A 16,326-nucleotide genomic window follows, 5' to 3' on the forward strand; every position below is an offset into this window, starting at 1 on the left:
CATGGTGCATGTTAGAGGTGGAAATCACAGGACAACTTGTGGGTTTTGATTTTCTCCTTCCATCCTTGGGACACAGAGAACAAACCCAAGTAATTCAGTGTGGTAGCAGGTGCTTTTATCCAGAGCTGCCGTAATTGTTTTAACTCAGTATTTTATGTCCACAGATTACATAGTTAAAAACAAACATGAAAGCAAATAACATCTAAATTTTCATATGAAATGTAAAATTCTGTGCCAAATAGACTTGCACTATAGCTTTAAACCCAAATAAAGTTATTTAAAGGGAATTATAAATGGAAACTCTAGTCCTTAGGAAAGAATGACATATACCAGAAGTAACAAGTATCTGGGTAAATCAGTATGGTTTCTCTTGGTCATAGCCTCTTCCTTTCCTTATAAATTATTCATTTAAAACTAAGGTTATACTTGCTCTTGCCTTCTTGCTCCCGCTTTGTCCTCTTGTCCCTTCCCCTACCCTCTCTCCACGTGCTCATTGGCCAGCCTCTACTTCTCTACTCCTCTGCTCTCTCTCTCCCCCTTTCTCTGTCTCTACTACCCTCTCAACTCCCCTCCCCATGCCCTAAATAAAATTCTATTCTATAAAACAAAACAAAAAGCTAAGGTTATATATAGCACTTCCATAGGCAGTCTATTAATGGTAAAGGCCTTATATAAAAGACAAGCTCCAGGTTCACACAAGCTTCCTACATGATATTTATCTCATGGTATGGCTGAAATCTGGACATTTTCATTCTCTCTATTCTAGCATGTTCTTACGATGATAATCTTTTGAAGATAGGCTGGGTATGTTTTTGGATGAAGAATGGGATCTTTGGAGACTACAAAAGGGGAAATTGAGAGAAAACAGGATCTATGGCTGGGGAGAGCATGAAAAAAAAGGCTTATGATTGGGTTCCTCGTGGTAAAACCTTTTTTCTAGCAATAGCCTAAGAACCTATTCTAGATTTGTCAGAAGGAGAGAAATGTGATGTGTATAATCTACTTCCCGGCTTCCTAAGCTTTCACTCTACACCAATTACTAATCTTTTAGGGAATCGACAAGAACGTCTCCGATTTAGGTAGGGCTTGTTGTTTCATCTCCAGTACACACTAGAGATGGACAGATGACAGTCAGATTTGGGAAATTCTGAGGGAATTCACAGAGTTTTAAGACCAGCCCATGAGTGGAGGAATGAACTGAGAGGGCAGATGCATCACCTACCTGAATCATAAATTCCTGAAGACTGAGGATGATGAGAGTTCTGGGTGGAGAGGACTGAGTGACTGACTATTTCAGGTGCTGAAGTTCTTGGTAGTGCCCTGAGTTTGGCTAAAGAAGACACAAGGAGAGAAGAAGGACATTGAAAAAAAAAGACTTTTTAAATTTTCTTTTCTTTTTTTTTTTTTTTTTTGCATATGAGTGAAACTATCTAAAGGAACAAGAACATTTCTTGGGTTGCTTATGTGTTTGCCTGCCTCCCGGATTCCATTCTTTAGCTTGTTGACCAGAAAGAACTGCTGTTAGCCAGGCCTGCCCAGGAGTCTGAGAACCCTTCATCTCCTTTCTTCTCTCATCACTTACCCAGTAAATACTAAAAGTCTAGATCTCACTGTCTCGCTGTCCCTACCCCACCCCAAAAAAGAAAAAAAACAAACAAAACAAAAAAAAAAAAACAAGAGTTGTTGATTTAGTGTTTGGGATTCTGCAGGCAAACACTCAGAACTCCAATTTCTGATAGCATTGTAGTTTCTTCAAGGGTGGCCTTTCAATGTACCCTCCACTCCCAGTCTTCTCCTCCCAAGGATCTAGCAACTTCTTCAACAGAAAGAAGAGGTGAATGTTAACAGGTCCAGAACATCAAAATGCAAGCAGCACTTCTCAGTGACAGGAGGGAAGTGGAGATTAACAATCTGCCTGTGAGGAATAAAACTCAGTTTGCTCGATAGACCCTGTAGGACTGTGAGAGAGGGAGTCTTGTGTTCAGATCCTTGGATACACGCATGGGAAGGGACCATTGGGATGAAATTGGTGCTCAAGAGTTGCTTTCTTAATCAGAGTGCCTTGTTTGTAGGCAGAGATTACTATTAACTGGTCTCCAGGAAGTAAGGGACCTCCTAGACTGATACCAAGGAGCCAGGTGTCTCTGTGTCACCAAAGCCCAGGACCTGTCTATCAGGTCTTGGTCAAGTCCTAGTCGAAGAGTTAAGAAAACACTGTGAGAGCAAGAAAAGCCTGTTGGTCACCATCAATGTTTGCTAAATTCTTCCTAAGACTTGGTTGTCCAGTTCAGTTGGGCCTGGGCATTTCACCCATCTCTTCCACGTCAGACTTGCTATCTTCATCTACCCCAACAGGTACGAAATGAAGCCTGGGGTCATTTGATCTGCATAGATCTCTTACATTTCAACAGAAATCATAGGGATACTGATGTTTGGAAAACACCTACTTATTTATGGGATTTTGGACACAATTTATATAACCTAGATTGACCTCAAATTCATAACCTTTCTCATCAGTCAGACAGATGTGACTTTTTCTCTTGAGTGTAGGGATTACAGACATGCACCAGTTTAGCTTATGCAGCTCAGTACAGCCCCTTCCATGGAAATCTTGAATCTCAGACTCCTATTCTGCTCATTAGGAATTATCATTTCCTCACCCAAATCTAAAGAAAGCCTTTTTGTCGACTGGGTGCTTTTGCCTCTAGCCTTAGATAAAGAATGGTGATTTGAGTGAGGAGACCACAAAACGGAAGTTCTGAGTATGAGTTTCTTCTATTAGATGAATAAGAATGTTTAGCTTCTGCAAGTGGAAAAGACTCAGGCAGTCTTCCTGTGATGAGCTTGCTCTTCTGTGTGATGGTGAATGGATGGCTGACTCTTGGGTGTGGTAAAATCCTTTAAGGAGATTCCTTGAGAAGTGTCTGCAGCAAAGGTGGAGGCAACTCCTTTGCACCTCTAACGTCCCCATTCCTTCTCAGGAAATGCTTGCTTACACGTTAACGAAGAGACCTTCAGTGAATAAGAAGGTTCCAGAGTGGTGGGGGGGTGTAGTCCAACAGGGATGTCCTGGACGTCTCTTGGCCCTTTCCAAAACCTTAGGGTCCAGTGGCAGGAAATGTCCCACCCAGTCTCCGCAAGTCACCGCGAAGAGGAGGAGCCAGGTGGGTCTTGGCAACTCCTGGAAGGGCTGTCAGCGGCGGAGCTTCGGGACCTCACGGGAGGAGAAGCAGTCCGGCCCACGCCTTCCACGGCTCCCGGGGTGAGGAGGAGCGCCACGCAGGGTCACGCTCCCCACGGTGAGGAGTCGGGCCCCGCAGCTAGGCGGGAGGGCCGTCACTGCCCGCCCGTCGCTCGCCTCCCCGCCCCCCGGCTTCCTGCGGAGGCCGCGGCCGCCATGTTGTTGTGGGGCTGAGGCGGCGCCGGCAGAGAGCCCAGCGGCCGTGACAGGCTGCGCAACAGGTTCGCGGCGGCCGGCCTGACGACTGACCCGGCGGAGGCGGCCGCGGCACAGCAGGGTCTTCCCGGAGCCTGGCCGCACCCGCGCGCCGGGGCCGAGGAGCGCGCGGGGTCAGCGCCGTGACGTGCGCGAGGCGCCAGGTGGGTGAAGCCGCCCGTCTGCGCGGGGCAGGTGCGGCCGCCGCCGCCCCCGGGGTTCCACGGGCCGGGCCGAGGGGGCCGCGCGCCGCACTCCGCTGGGTACGGCCCTCGGGAGCGCGTGCGGCCCCCGCTCTGGGCTCCGGCCGAGGACGGCCGCGCCGGGCGGAAACCTGCGGCCCCGGGTTCCTGCGTCCGCCGTGGGGCCGGCGGGCCGCTCCTCTCAGAGGCCGGGAAGCCGGGGTCCCTCGCCGCGGCCTCGTTTGGCAGGTGACGGCCTCCGCCTATCGCTGGTGGCGACCCGGTCACCGGCTTTCCTTAGGGGCTTCTGGGCTGGGTGCGCGTTGCCTTGGGGACCCATTTTATTTTGGCTTAGTTGATTTTTCTCCCCCCCCCACCTTCTGGTCGGGGTTGCTGCAGAGTGTCAGGTGAGCCGCATCCCGGTGCGTCAAAATAGTGTCACGAGAGGACAGTGGGCGGATGCTTGGCGTCCACTGCTCACGTTATAACAGCTGAAGTTGAGAAATGTTAAACGCTGACTTCTGCATTATACACTTCCAGGGTATATAGGAAGCACGGCGAGAAGGAATCTCTGTAGCCAGAGTAAAGTTCATTGCTTTTTTTTTTTTTTAAGGGAGAAGAGGCACCTACGAGTGCATAGTGAATGGGTAAACTGAGGCTGCAAGTTTCATTCTGCGGAAAGACACTGTTTGCATGTATTGATCATGTGTTATTCAGTGATTGCCCATGGCAAATACGTTCATTTGAAACTTGGATTCATAATGAAACAGGAACGTTTTGGATAGAGCCAGTTACTTTATGATAGGAATTCAAGTTAACGCAGAAATTACTGCTTTACTACATGCTTTTTGTCTGTTTCAGGGTGTTTATTGCTTACTCAGGGGAGGCAAGGTGTCACTTGGAATTTTGTGTTGTTAGCTTAATTTAGGTAGTACAGACGAGGCCAAGCTAGCTGCTTAAGCCTCTGAGAAATTGCTAACTTCCCTTCAAGGTTTGCTATGTTGTTTGCTAAAACCTAAAAGCAATCTAGAAACATCATTTTACACAAATAGAGCCTCTTACACACACATCCTTCGCCCAAACGTAAAGAAGTTTTCAAGATTTTCTTTATCTTGGTCATTTTATCCTATAGTTATTGTATCTCTTACTACAAAGTGGACATTTTCTTATATAATCTTAGAATTTTTAGAGGTGTGTGTGTGTGTGTGTGTGTGTGTGTGTGTGTGTGTGTGTGTGAAGGAGTAAACCAATCATTTTATATATTCTCAGCATGCTGTCTGCCACCAGGGGCATGCAGTCTCAAGATACATAGTTTTGATTCACCCTTAATATGGGGTTTCACAGAGTCCCAACCTTCTGATTAGAATGATAGATAGATAGATAGATAGATAGATAGATAGATAGATAGATAGATAGTGCATCATCCACTAAACTTCCTTTAATATTACAGCATATCCCATGGTGGTCATTTAATTATATTAGAGTCTATTCTCAGTGTTTTATATACTTCTTTAAAGCACATGAAGGCCTTGTAAGTAATGTCCTCCCGTCAGATAGATAAATAAAATGTTAGTGTTTAACTGACTGGATGTTGTTTCAGTTTAGAATCCTTTTAACTACAGCGCCTAAGGTTTTTCTGCAGTTTCATAGACCTAAAGCTGAGCATGCATCTAAAATGTATTTATACTTGGCTCTTTTTTTGTTAAGTTTGTACCATCTTACAGTGGTTGCACAGGGGCAAACCCTCTGGGTAAAGTGTGCATGTAGGTGTTCTTGAGAAAGAGGAACTGAATGGCGCTTAAAGGATATGAGGTATGAGGCACAGAGGAAATGGGGGAGGAAGGGAGGAAACGGCAGAAATAGGACAGTGAATAGACCGAGAAATAATGTATTTTCATAACTCTAAGAGTATAACATATTTCATTTGCAGTGTTTCATTTGAGTGTTTCATTTCAGTTAAAGGGCAATTTCACAACCATATCAAGACACTGAATAACTTTGTTATTTACTGTGCAGCTCTGTAACCGTGATTATGGCAGACAGTCAGGGGTCTACCACCAGATGGGAGACATTTAATTTGTTGTATTTAACCACCTCTTTATGTTTTATGGATTCTTTTCATTGTCAACGTATATTCATTTGAGGAAAGGTCTGGTTTAATAAAAATTGCATAAATATTTCCAGCTTTGTTGGATAAAAGTATAGTCTCCCTAGTTAGACCTCCCACCTTAACTCCAAATAGTTGTATTAAGAAAATTTCTTTAATTCTCTAATTTCTGCTTCTTCTTCCTCTGTAAAAGGGGGATAGTAATAGTACCCATTTCATATGTTGTATATCATATAAAGTGCTTAGTGACTGCGCTTAGCATCAGTGCCCCGTAAATGTTACCTGTTGTCATTCCAGCCAGCTTGCTTTCATGAGAAGCTAATTAGTCTGTCCTTCCCTCTGAGTCTCTCTCTCTCCCTCTCTCTATTTCTGGTTTGTAATTTATTCTAATGACTATAGAAAATAGCCTTTTCTTTTGGCACTCAGTTTTTAATCAGCATCAAAATGAGCCACATGAGAAGGCTAAAAAATTGCAAGGTCTGACCTTCAGTTCAAACTGAGAGTCTTCCTTTAGTTCTCTTCATTTCTGGTACTTTGGATCATCAGTTCAGGGCCTTTGGGTTCAGATGGTTAAATTCTTTGCAGTGTGAAGTAGACTTAACTTGGAAGAGGCTGGCGTTGAGAGAGAACAGAGACAAGTGAGAGATCCAAATAGACAAGGCTTTGTACTGGTCATCAGGGCAGGAGCAGGCATGGGTTACTTTGCCATTTTCTTCCCGCTGTTCTCTGTCCTCCTTTCTCTCCATCTAATATGTTTGTGCATTTGTCAAATGACTGCTTTAATATAAGAAATTAATATTAATGAATCTCATAATTTATGTAGCATTTGGTGGCATTGCTTTTTAGTATTCATGAAGTAATCCTTAGGGATTATAAGTGATTACTTCAAAGATTAGTGACAATTTTCCATTATTTACTTTTCTTGTTGCTGACAAAATATTTGATGAGAAGCGTCTTGAGGAAGGTTGTGGCACATGGTTTGAGGGTATAGTCCATCACTGCAGGAGAGTGAGACGGGTGGTCAGTCACGGTGCATCTGTAGTCAGGAGGCAGATGGATGCCGTGCTCTCCTGGCTGTTTGCACTGCGTGCAGTCCATGGACTAGCAGTCCACACTAAGGGTGGATCTTCCCACTAAGGGTAACCTAATCTAGATAACCCTGCATAGCTGTGTCCACAGACTTACCTCCTAGGCTGTTAGAGATTTTGTCAACTTAACCTTCAGTATTAACACTGTATTTGCCAAGAATGGTCTGAGTCACTTAGGAATACAAAGTAGTATTACTTGAGCGGGGAGGTGGGAGGAAGTGGGGGGGGGGACCATCGTCATAGAAGCAGGGGAAGGGGGAATGAGAGTAGGAGAGGGAGGAACCAGGAAAGAGGATAGCATTTGAAATGTAAATACATAAATGTCAAAATTTTAAAAATAAAAAAAAGAGCACATTCACCGTCACAAAAAGATCTGAAAACCCAAGTGATAGAGAAAAATTTTCACATTTTAGGTTTTCCATTGCTAGTTTTTTAGTAAAATGCCTATACATAGTTTTTGTCTTACTGTGGAGACAACCTGCCTGTACTGGAGTTTTCCTTGCCCTCCTCTCTTCATCCCAGTGATTCTGACTTACAGGGTTGCACAGGTTCAGAGAACGGCGTAGTGTGGATGATTGAGGTGTAAGAACATCTGGAGTAGATTTGGGTAACCTGAAGTTTCTGATAGCTCCCAGACCTGGGCTTTCTGGTTTGTGTGGCATGTGAGGGAGGACCTGATCTGCAGCACTCTCAGCTCCTCACTGCTGAAACTCCTCTTCATCTGTCTCCTTATTCCATAGCCCATTCCTTTCTTTGTTCCCAGCCTCTGGTTTCTGTCTTTGAAAGTTGAGGACAGAAGTTACTCATAATTCATAGGATAGAGTTCATTCTTTCATTTCATAAATATTGCATGATTTCTGCAAGAAATGTCTAATATATTACTTACATAACCAGTGAATAAAATATACAACCCTGCCTTGCCATAGTGGCTCTTAAATTCAGGGAAAGAGAATAAAGACAATAAATATCTTGAATTTAGAAATTGTCAAGTACTATGGAAAAACTAAGACAGAAAATGTGTGTCTGAGGTGTATGTATGTGTGTGGAGAAATCAGAAGAAGTAACATTGCTATCTTCAAAATTATCAAGAAACTCCAGACCCCCTCAAATCCATAGTGTACATTTACAAGTAAATTCATAATAGCCTTAGTGTAAGTAAGTTATTCATATTTTAGGATACCATGTTTAAGGTGGTTTTATGATTGTTGTTATTGTTATTATTGTTGTTGTCTATTTGGTTTGTAACTAGCAGACTCTTTATTTCTTATTACGGAAATGAGTAAAAACCTTCCCTGACATAGTGTATGCTTAAAGCAGAGATTTTCCAAATTGTTTAGAATGGGTACTTAATTTGATTTTTCCTGAAAGTACTGTTTCCTAAAAGTATTGTTTGGTTTAAAATTTTATTGACTTTTTATATGTACTATTTTTATTATGATGAATAATAAATGTTCTGTGAAGAAAATTGGGACACTCTAGGGAAATACAAAGACCATGGGACTTTCTTGATGTAGCCTTTGCTCATGTTTTGGTAGCTCTCCTAGACTTTTGTCTTTACAGATAATGCACCTGTTATATTGTTATAATTTAATGCTTTCTTTTTCTGCTATGCTACACCGAGCATGTTAGGCAAGTGCTTTTCCATTGAACTACATGGTCAGTTCCTGTTCCGTAATTTTTCTTCTTAGCTTACTGATATTTATCAAAACATGACTCTATTTTTACTATGTGGTTATTCACAGTACACTATCGGTAAATAGTGTGTCCCGACTACTGAATATTAGTAATATTGAACATTTGTAGAGCAGTAGTTGTGTCTTAGTTATTTTGAGGACACTTTACATAAATTTATTTAGTCGTTAGCATCTCTATCAGAACTTCATAGTTGAGGAATTTGAGCAAGTATAATAATTTCCTCAGAGTCATACAACCAGTGAGAGACCTAGGGTGTGAGTTTGACGTTGATCTTCAGCTTATAATCAGCATCTTATATCGCTTCTGTAGATTAAGGTAGTGTATAGTCTTTCTTTATGTGATGCTGTAGCTTGCATCGCTGTAGCTGTGTTTGTGTTCATGATGATGAGCATTTCCCCAAGATAAATTCCAAGTAGTAGACATTGGATCAAAAGGTATGGAAACTCTTTTTTTTAAAGATTATATTAAAGGCAGGTTTATTGGGAAGCTTCTCTCTGGTGGGCAAGTTCACTGGCCCCAAGGACCAAGGCCAGGGAAGTTGCCTGGGGAAGGGGGGGGGGAGAAAGAGAGAAAGGGGTTTGCACACAGAGGGGAGGAGAAGAGCATATGGGCACTTCTTTTTTTTTTTTTTAGTATAGAATAGAGCTTATTCAGGGCATGAGGAGGGGAGTTAAGAAGGTCTTGGGGCAGAGACAGAGAAGAGAGGAGAGAGGATTAGAGAAGTAGAGGCTGGACATGAGCATGTGGAGAGAGAGGGAGGAAGGGAATGGGGAGAGGAGGGACAAGTGGGGGGGACAAGGGCGAGAGACCAGTGGGCACTTCTTAATGCCCATGTAAACATATCAGATTACCTTACAGGGAAATTCATTGGTATCAATGTCTGAATGAAATGTCTTATTTCCTGACATGCTTGAAAGCACTGCCTTTTAAACATATGCTAACTTACTAAAACTACTTTTTCTATCTCTGAGTGTTATTATCAGATTATTCTTTTTCTGTTTTTCTTGAAAGATGCTCACTTGTTTCTTTCCTATTTCATTAGCATGCGCACTTTGTTTTGCTTTGTTGTTGTTTTCTTTTTGTTGTTGTTCTTTTGTTCCTTCCTTTCCCTTCTGCTCTTTTTCCCCCTAATGTCTTTTAAGAGTCTTATATATGACAGACTAGCCTTAAATGTACTATGTATATGTTGCCTAGGATAACAGAGGTGATGAGACTTCTGACCCACCTGCCTCCACCTCCTGAGCACCAGGATTACAGACGAATGCACTGCCACTGCTTCATGGGGTGTTAGGGCACAAGCCTGATGCTCTGTGTACATTAGCAGCCCTCTCGGTTCATAAGAACTCTTTGTATGTTAAGAATAGTATATCTTCCACGTAGTTATATATTTTTCTACGTTTGCTTTTTAGCTTTGTTTATGGATTTAAGAAAAATTATAATGATGATAAATAGTATTTCTTTAGCACTTCTCAAGTACATGTTTGTTGTATATGCTAAATGTTGTCCATTCAGTAACATTTAATTTTATTTAATTTATTTAATTTTACATCCTTCCCTAGAAGGTAGTGCTGTTATTAGCTCCTTAAACTTTTTTTTTTTTTTTTTTTTTTGAGGCAGATTCTCATGCGTAGCTCTGCTGGCCTGAAACCTGCCTACCAAGTGCTAGGTTTAGAGGCGTGTACCTTGACATCATCTTTTAAAGTCTAGATTTTTCCTCTGTGCCTTTGCTAATTTCTGCTCTCAGTCCTAAAATTTACCCTGTACCTAGTAACCTGCTCTCTGAAACCTATTGTTTAGTACTGGTTACTCAATTTAGAAGTCATTTCCCCTGGGATTGCTCATCTAATAGCGTTCTAGTTTCTCACTCAAAGCGAGGTATTCATCTGCTTTTCATTCCCACAGCACTTATATGGGATTCTAAGTTTTGGTGCATTTTTCTGTTTCATTCCCTTTTCTTATACACTTAATGACTGGGCAAAAACACTAACTTGAATTAAAGGTGCTGATGGTGACTGATGGTGTCAAGAAGTGAAAGACACACACTTACATGCTTCCTCTCCCTTCCAGTCAAAGGCAGGTGGATCTCTGAAATTTCAAGGTCAGCAGGGCTACACAGCGCTACCCCCCCTATAAGGCAATGTCAAAGGGGTTAATAACAGTACTACCTTCTCGGGATGCTGTAAAAAAAAAAAAAAAAAACCCTCCAAGTATAGGAAGTAGGAACCTGAAATTTGTCTGAAAGCTAGTGGGGAAAACAGCAGAAGTCCAGTGACTAAACCAAAGGGAAAACACAGTGCTGGTTGCCCATTATGTGTGCCATGAGCTGCTGAGAATGGTTTTGAGTATTGTGAACCTTGTTTCTGGGAGGGAGAGCTTAATGAGTATGGACCTGTTTGCTCCAGTAGTATTTGTGGGTAAGGTTTTTTTAGTTTTGTGGGGATTTTTGTTGCTTGTTTTTATTTTGTTCTGTTTGTTTTAGAAAGGGTCTTATTGTGTTGCTCAGGTTTTCAAACTCCTGGCTACAAGTGAGTCCCCCAGCCCCACCTCTTCTGGCACCTTCGTAGTAGGAGTGATCATGGGCACACACTGCTCCAGCCAACTGACCCAGCATACTTTTTTATATTGAGTCTTATAGAACAGGCGTTGATTTGTCTTCTGACTTGGACCTTTACTAACAGTGAAGAACTTGGAGAGTCCTGACATCACCTTTCTAAGACTCTGAAGGGAGTCTGGAGAACTCACAGCCTTTGTCAGAAGTCCCAGAGAAACCCCAGTGCTCTTGCCTCTGTAGCCTCCCTCCAGTCTGTTTTCAGTAGTGCTTTCGCATAGACCTCAGCTCTTTCTCACCAGCCCTGATGATGCTTCTGATTTATGCTTTGCTATCTGGGCTGAAAGACATTCTACTCTTAACTTACTAGCTTAGTTTTGAGATATACCAATGGCTGGCCTTGAACGAGGGTAAGAACTGTTATCTATGGTAACAGTATAGCTTATATCATTTGCTAGAAATACTTTTCCAAGTTTTTAAACTAATTAAATTTAACTTTACTTCTCAGTAGGTAGCTTAATTTTTTTTTGTTTGGTTTTCATTTTTGTACTTTTGAGAAAGGCCAAGAAAGAACTTGCCGTATAGATCAGGCTAACTTTGAATTTTCCAGAATCCTCCTTCCCCTGTCTCTCAAATACTTGGATTGCAGGCCTACACCACATCACCTGGCCGATATTTTTTATCTTTATGAAAGTAGTACATGCCAATTGCTGAAATCTAGTAAGTTAAAAATATATTTCAAGTCCATCTCCCAGCTATACTCGTTTTTAGAGTTAGTTCCATGAGCGTGTGTGCATGCCTGTATGTGTGCCCAGCAGCTGAAATTGAGAACACAGATTTTGTTGTTTAGGATTTAGGCTGTTAGCTTTGTAAGTGTAACCGTGTCATTAAGCCCTCATTTTCTTTTCTTTAATTCCAGCACCCGGGAAGCAGAGGCCGGCAGATCTTTATAGGTTCAAAGCCAGCCTGGTCTACACAGCAAGTTCTAGGACAGACAGTCAAAGCTAAGTAGGAAAACTTGTATCACCTCTCCACCCCAAGACAGGGTTTCTCTGTGTATAACCTTGGTTATCCTGGAACTCTGTAGACCAGGCTGTTCTTGAACTCACAGAGATCTATCTGCTTCTGCCTCTGCCTCTGCCTCCCTAGTGCTGGGATTAAAAGTGTTTACCACCATCACCTGGCTAAAAGATATTTTATATAGTATTTTATGCTTAGGGCTATATAGATGATGAGGTAATATGTAGTTAATATCACAGTTCGTGTCAGTCTTATCTTTGGATAAGTTTATTGAGGATCTGCTGCTCTGAATGAGAGAGCAGACTGGAGCAATTGCATATTCTCTTTTACGAAATAATTATAATTTAATTAAAATTTTTGTTTTGAGTATTTACAAGTGGCTTATGAAACTGTTTAGAGAATTCTCCTTTAAAATGTCATTACACGAGTCAAAACAAGCCTTAAAAGTTGATTTATCTTGGGTTAGCCTCAAGGTTGGTGAATATATGTGAGCCTGAAACTCCTAGTATGTTGAAATGATGGCATCAGTGATAATAAGGTAACCATGGTAACATGTTAAAACATGTAGTATAGGGTTTGGCATCTTCATCATATTTCTTTTATTTATTTATTTATTTATTTTTTATTTTTTTAGTCAGTACTTGATTTTTTTCAAGGGCTTGACAGTATGCATTGAAAACCTAATAGTTACAATAAGCGTAGAGTACATGCAAAACAAAACGCAACATGGAAATAGTCAAAGTCTTCTTGTTTTGTAAATATATGTATATTTTTTTGTTTTCTTTATTTTTTGGACTTCATACAGTCTGTGAGTTGTTTCTGGGGGAGTGCAAGCCTCTGGGGTTAGCATCCCACTATCAGTGACTGCATATTATGTCTGTTCTTTTGTGACTGGGTTATCTCACTCAGGATGATATTCTCTAGATGCAGCCATTTTCTTAAGAATTTGGTTAAGTCATTGTTTCTGGTGGCTGAGTAGTATTCCATTGTGTATATGTACCACAATTTTTGTATCCATTCATCTTCTGAAGGACATCTGGGTTCCTTCCAGCTTCTGGCTATTATAAATAGAGCCGCTATGAACATTGTGGTGCATATATCTTTGTTGTGTATTAAAGTGTCTCTGGGGTCATCATATTTCTAAAATTAATTTTTAGTTGAAATACAAAGTAATGAGTTTCATCATACGATCTTCATGCATGTCATTATATAGTTTGTCTTTGTTTCGGCCCACTGTCCTGTCCTGTGCCCCTCCCTCTAGCTGATTCCCTTTCTTCCTCAGGTTGGTTCCCTCTGCTCCTCTATTGCCCATGTTCCTTCACCTGCTTCCAGAAGTGAGTTTTTGCCCAATGTTAAGGTACCACATGTAGTAGTAAATTATTTAAAATCCTGGCCCCAGGTTTCTACCCCACCTTTCGTTATTGAGTTCCTGGATAAAAGATACACACAGCCTTTATATTTTCAGTAAGTCTTAATCAGCAAGATAATCCTCCACAGACATGCTCAGAGGCTGATGTCTCAGATGATTCTAGACTGTGTCAAGCTACCACTTATCTAACTTGCTGGGGAAGAAAGAAGGAAAAGGATCTCATTTTGTTCCTTTTAATGTCCAAATAGTCTTTTTTATATGTGTAGACTACATTTGCTTATCCTTTTTTGATCAACATTTGGGTTATTTGTACCTTCTTAGCTACTGTGACTAGAGGTACTATAAGAAGTTATGTACAGGTTTTTGTGTGGACATGTTTGTTTCGTTTCTTTTAAGCTCATCCTTAGAGTTGAATTGCTGATCTGTATGACAACCTTTTAAGGAGCTTCCATATTGTTTTCTCCCCTCCCCTCATCTTTTATTTTCTGAGCTGAGGACTGAACCCAGGGCCTTGCGTTTACTAGGCAAGCAAGCGCTCTACCACTGAGCTAAATCCCCAGCCCCTCCACATAGTTTTCTAAAGCAGTGAAAATGTATTCCCACAAGCAGCATATGAAGGTTCTACTTTAGCAGAGTATATTTTGTACTACTGGTGAGGCACTACGCAGAATCATAATGAAAATAATTACTGAAAATTATTGGGTTATATATTGGTCTCCATTATGGTCCAAGATACCAAGTCATGAGCCTTTTCCTGATGGATATTCAACTAAATATGCAATTCATCTTGATAGTTCTCAGGGCTACTGTTCTTCCACCTCCTCCCAAATATCTTTGGTATTTGTGCATTACTATTTATTAAGAATTTAACTTACCAAGGATTATTGAAACTTAGAGTTTATAAACTAAAATTATTTAGGTCTTACTGAAGACTAGTTTCTTAAAAGAATATCATCTGTACAATGTTTGCCAGCATTGAAAACTTTGTATTACATATGCCCACATGTGGATAGACACTGCATCATTGGCATTGTCTTGAGTTGGTTGTTTTCCCACTACCCTTAGACTAATATAATTATAAAATAATATGAGTGTGCGGGCGTGTCGTCATGGGCACCACTCCCGGCAGCTGGGTGCCTGAAGGAGCCCGGACCACAGTGGTGTGGATGCTCTGGGCAGAGGCCAAGTATAATGTTCAAGCCCAGAAATGCCTTATGTGGATTGACAATCACATCTGTGGTTTTCTAGACATTGAAGAAAATGAGAACAGTGGGAAATTTCTTTGACAGTATTTCATCCTGGATACCAGAGAAGTCAGCTTTGTATGATACGTGGATAATCCACAGAACCTGCCTTCTGGATCATCATGAGTTGGAGCCATTAAACGTAAAGTTAACTACATTTCAAAGATCAGCGAAGCAGTTAAGTTAAGGCCAAAGGTAGAGTTCTGTTTTGTTATGAATGCCGGAATGAGAAAATACTTTCTACAAGCTAATGACCAACGGGACTTAGTGGAGTGGGTAAATGTCTTGAACAAAGCTGTAAAAATTACAGTACCAAAGCAGTCAGACTCACAACCAGCCTCTGAGAACCTGAGTTGACTGTGGCAAGAAGCAAGTGTCTTACAGAACTGATTGTTGGTGGTACCCATCATCACTCCAACGCAGAAAGAAGTAAATGAATGTGGTGAGAGTGTTTACAGGAACTATTTGAAATGGTCACAAAGCCATCTTCCTTCTTTTGCTCCTAAGCCACCTCTAGACAGTGCAGTTATCAAAAGTATTGTGTGAAACTAGGAGCAGTGATGAAAAACTGGAAGAGAAAGATATTTTCAATTGGATGAAAACACAATAGGCTACTTCAAATCTGAATTGGAAAAGGAGCCTCTGCGGGTAATACCACTTAAAGAAGTTCATAAAGTCCAGGAGGCAAGCAAAGTGACATAATGATGAAGGACAGCCTGCTTGAATTATAATGATGTCTCAGACTCTTTATGTGCACGCTGATATTCCTGAAGAGTTGCACAGTTGGATTAAAGCAGTCTCTGGCACTATCGTAGCACAGCGGGGAGTGGGCAGATTATCATCTTCTGAGCATGCCAGCTGTCCTTCAGAATCCAAATACACTGTCTATCCTGCCAGGGCAGCAGCAGCCACCTCACATTCCACAGCCTCTCTCAGCCACTCTCTGGTCCCAAGCTAAACCATGGAGAAGTGAGGATTTTATGAATCTCTTGCCAAGGTCAAGTCAGGGAACTTCAAGGTCCAGACTGTCTCTCCAAGAGAACCAGCTTCCAAAGTGACTGAACATGCTCTGCTCAGACCTCAGAGTAAAAACGGCCCTCAGGGAGAAGATGGTGAGCCAGTGGACTTAGATGACGCCAGCCTGCCCGTCGCGATGTGTGAGCATGCAGGCTGCCTGCACCACTCGCCCTCAGTGTCCTTCCATGAGGCTTCTCTCCAAAGATGATAGAGGGTGAATGTTTTCAGTGCATATGCTATACTGCCTCGAGGGTGGTCTGAAAGCTGCCAAACCTAGAATCTAGGGAGTGACCAAGTCATCCTAAGTTCTTTCTTTAAGAAAGGAAGAAAAAAAGCTGTGTCCATATTGACTTTCTGAAGTTTTACATGTTTGGGTTATAAAAACGCGTGTGTGATTTTCTTTCTCTTAGTGACATTGAAATGTTAAATAACAATTTAAAACATTAAAATTTCTTATTATTTTGACCATTTAAACATGCTAATATGACTCCCTATGAAATATTCAATGTTTACACATTCTTATCAGCTAACATTATCAAGTGGGACATTCCCAGACAAATCCTAAATTCACGATGTCTGTGGTGTTGCAGAATTTATACCACAATGTGGACTATTTAGAA

At 41.5% G+C, this 16,326-nt stretch overlaps 1 protein-coding gene and 1 pseudogene across 7 annotated transcripts in view; both read left to right on the forward strand.

Annotated features, from left to right (window-relative positions):
• Positions 1-1,645: 1,645 nt before the first annotated feature.
• The window catches only part of ITSN2 (intersectin 2), a 115,463-nt gene continuing 100,782 nt past the window's right edge, over positions 1,646-16,326 (forward strand). For 4 of the 6 annotated variants that reach the window (XR_013975111.1, XM_080920295.1, XM_080920298.1 and 1 more), the window contains exon 1: positions 1,646-3,600. The gene's annotated coding sequence lies outside the window, so the exon portion shown is untranslated. The remainder of the gene's footprint in view (positions 3,601-16,326) is intronic. The other 2 variants (XM_080920296.1, XM_080920297.1) reach the window with 1 other exon arrangement.
• LOC308422882 (pleckstrin homology domain-containing family A member 1-like) lies at positions 14,653-15,747 on the forward strand (annotated as a pseudogene). Its single transcript has one exon. The product of its transcript is annotated as a pleckstrin homology domain-containing family A member 1-like (transcript).

The sequence above is a fragment of the Micromys minutus genome, assembly GCF_963924665.1.
Source record: "Micromys minutus genome assembly, chromosome: 1".
NCBI lineage: Eukaryota > Metazoa > Chordata > Mammalia > Rodentia > Muridae > Micromys > Micromys minutus.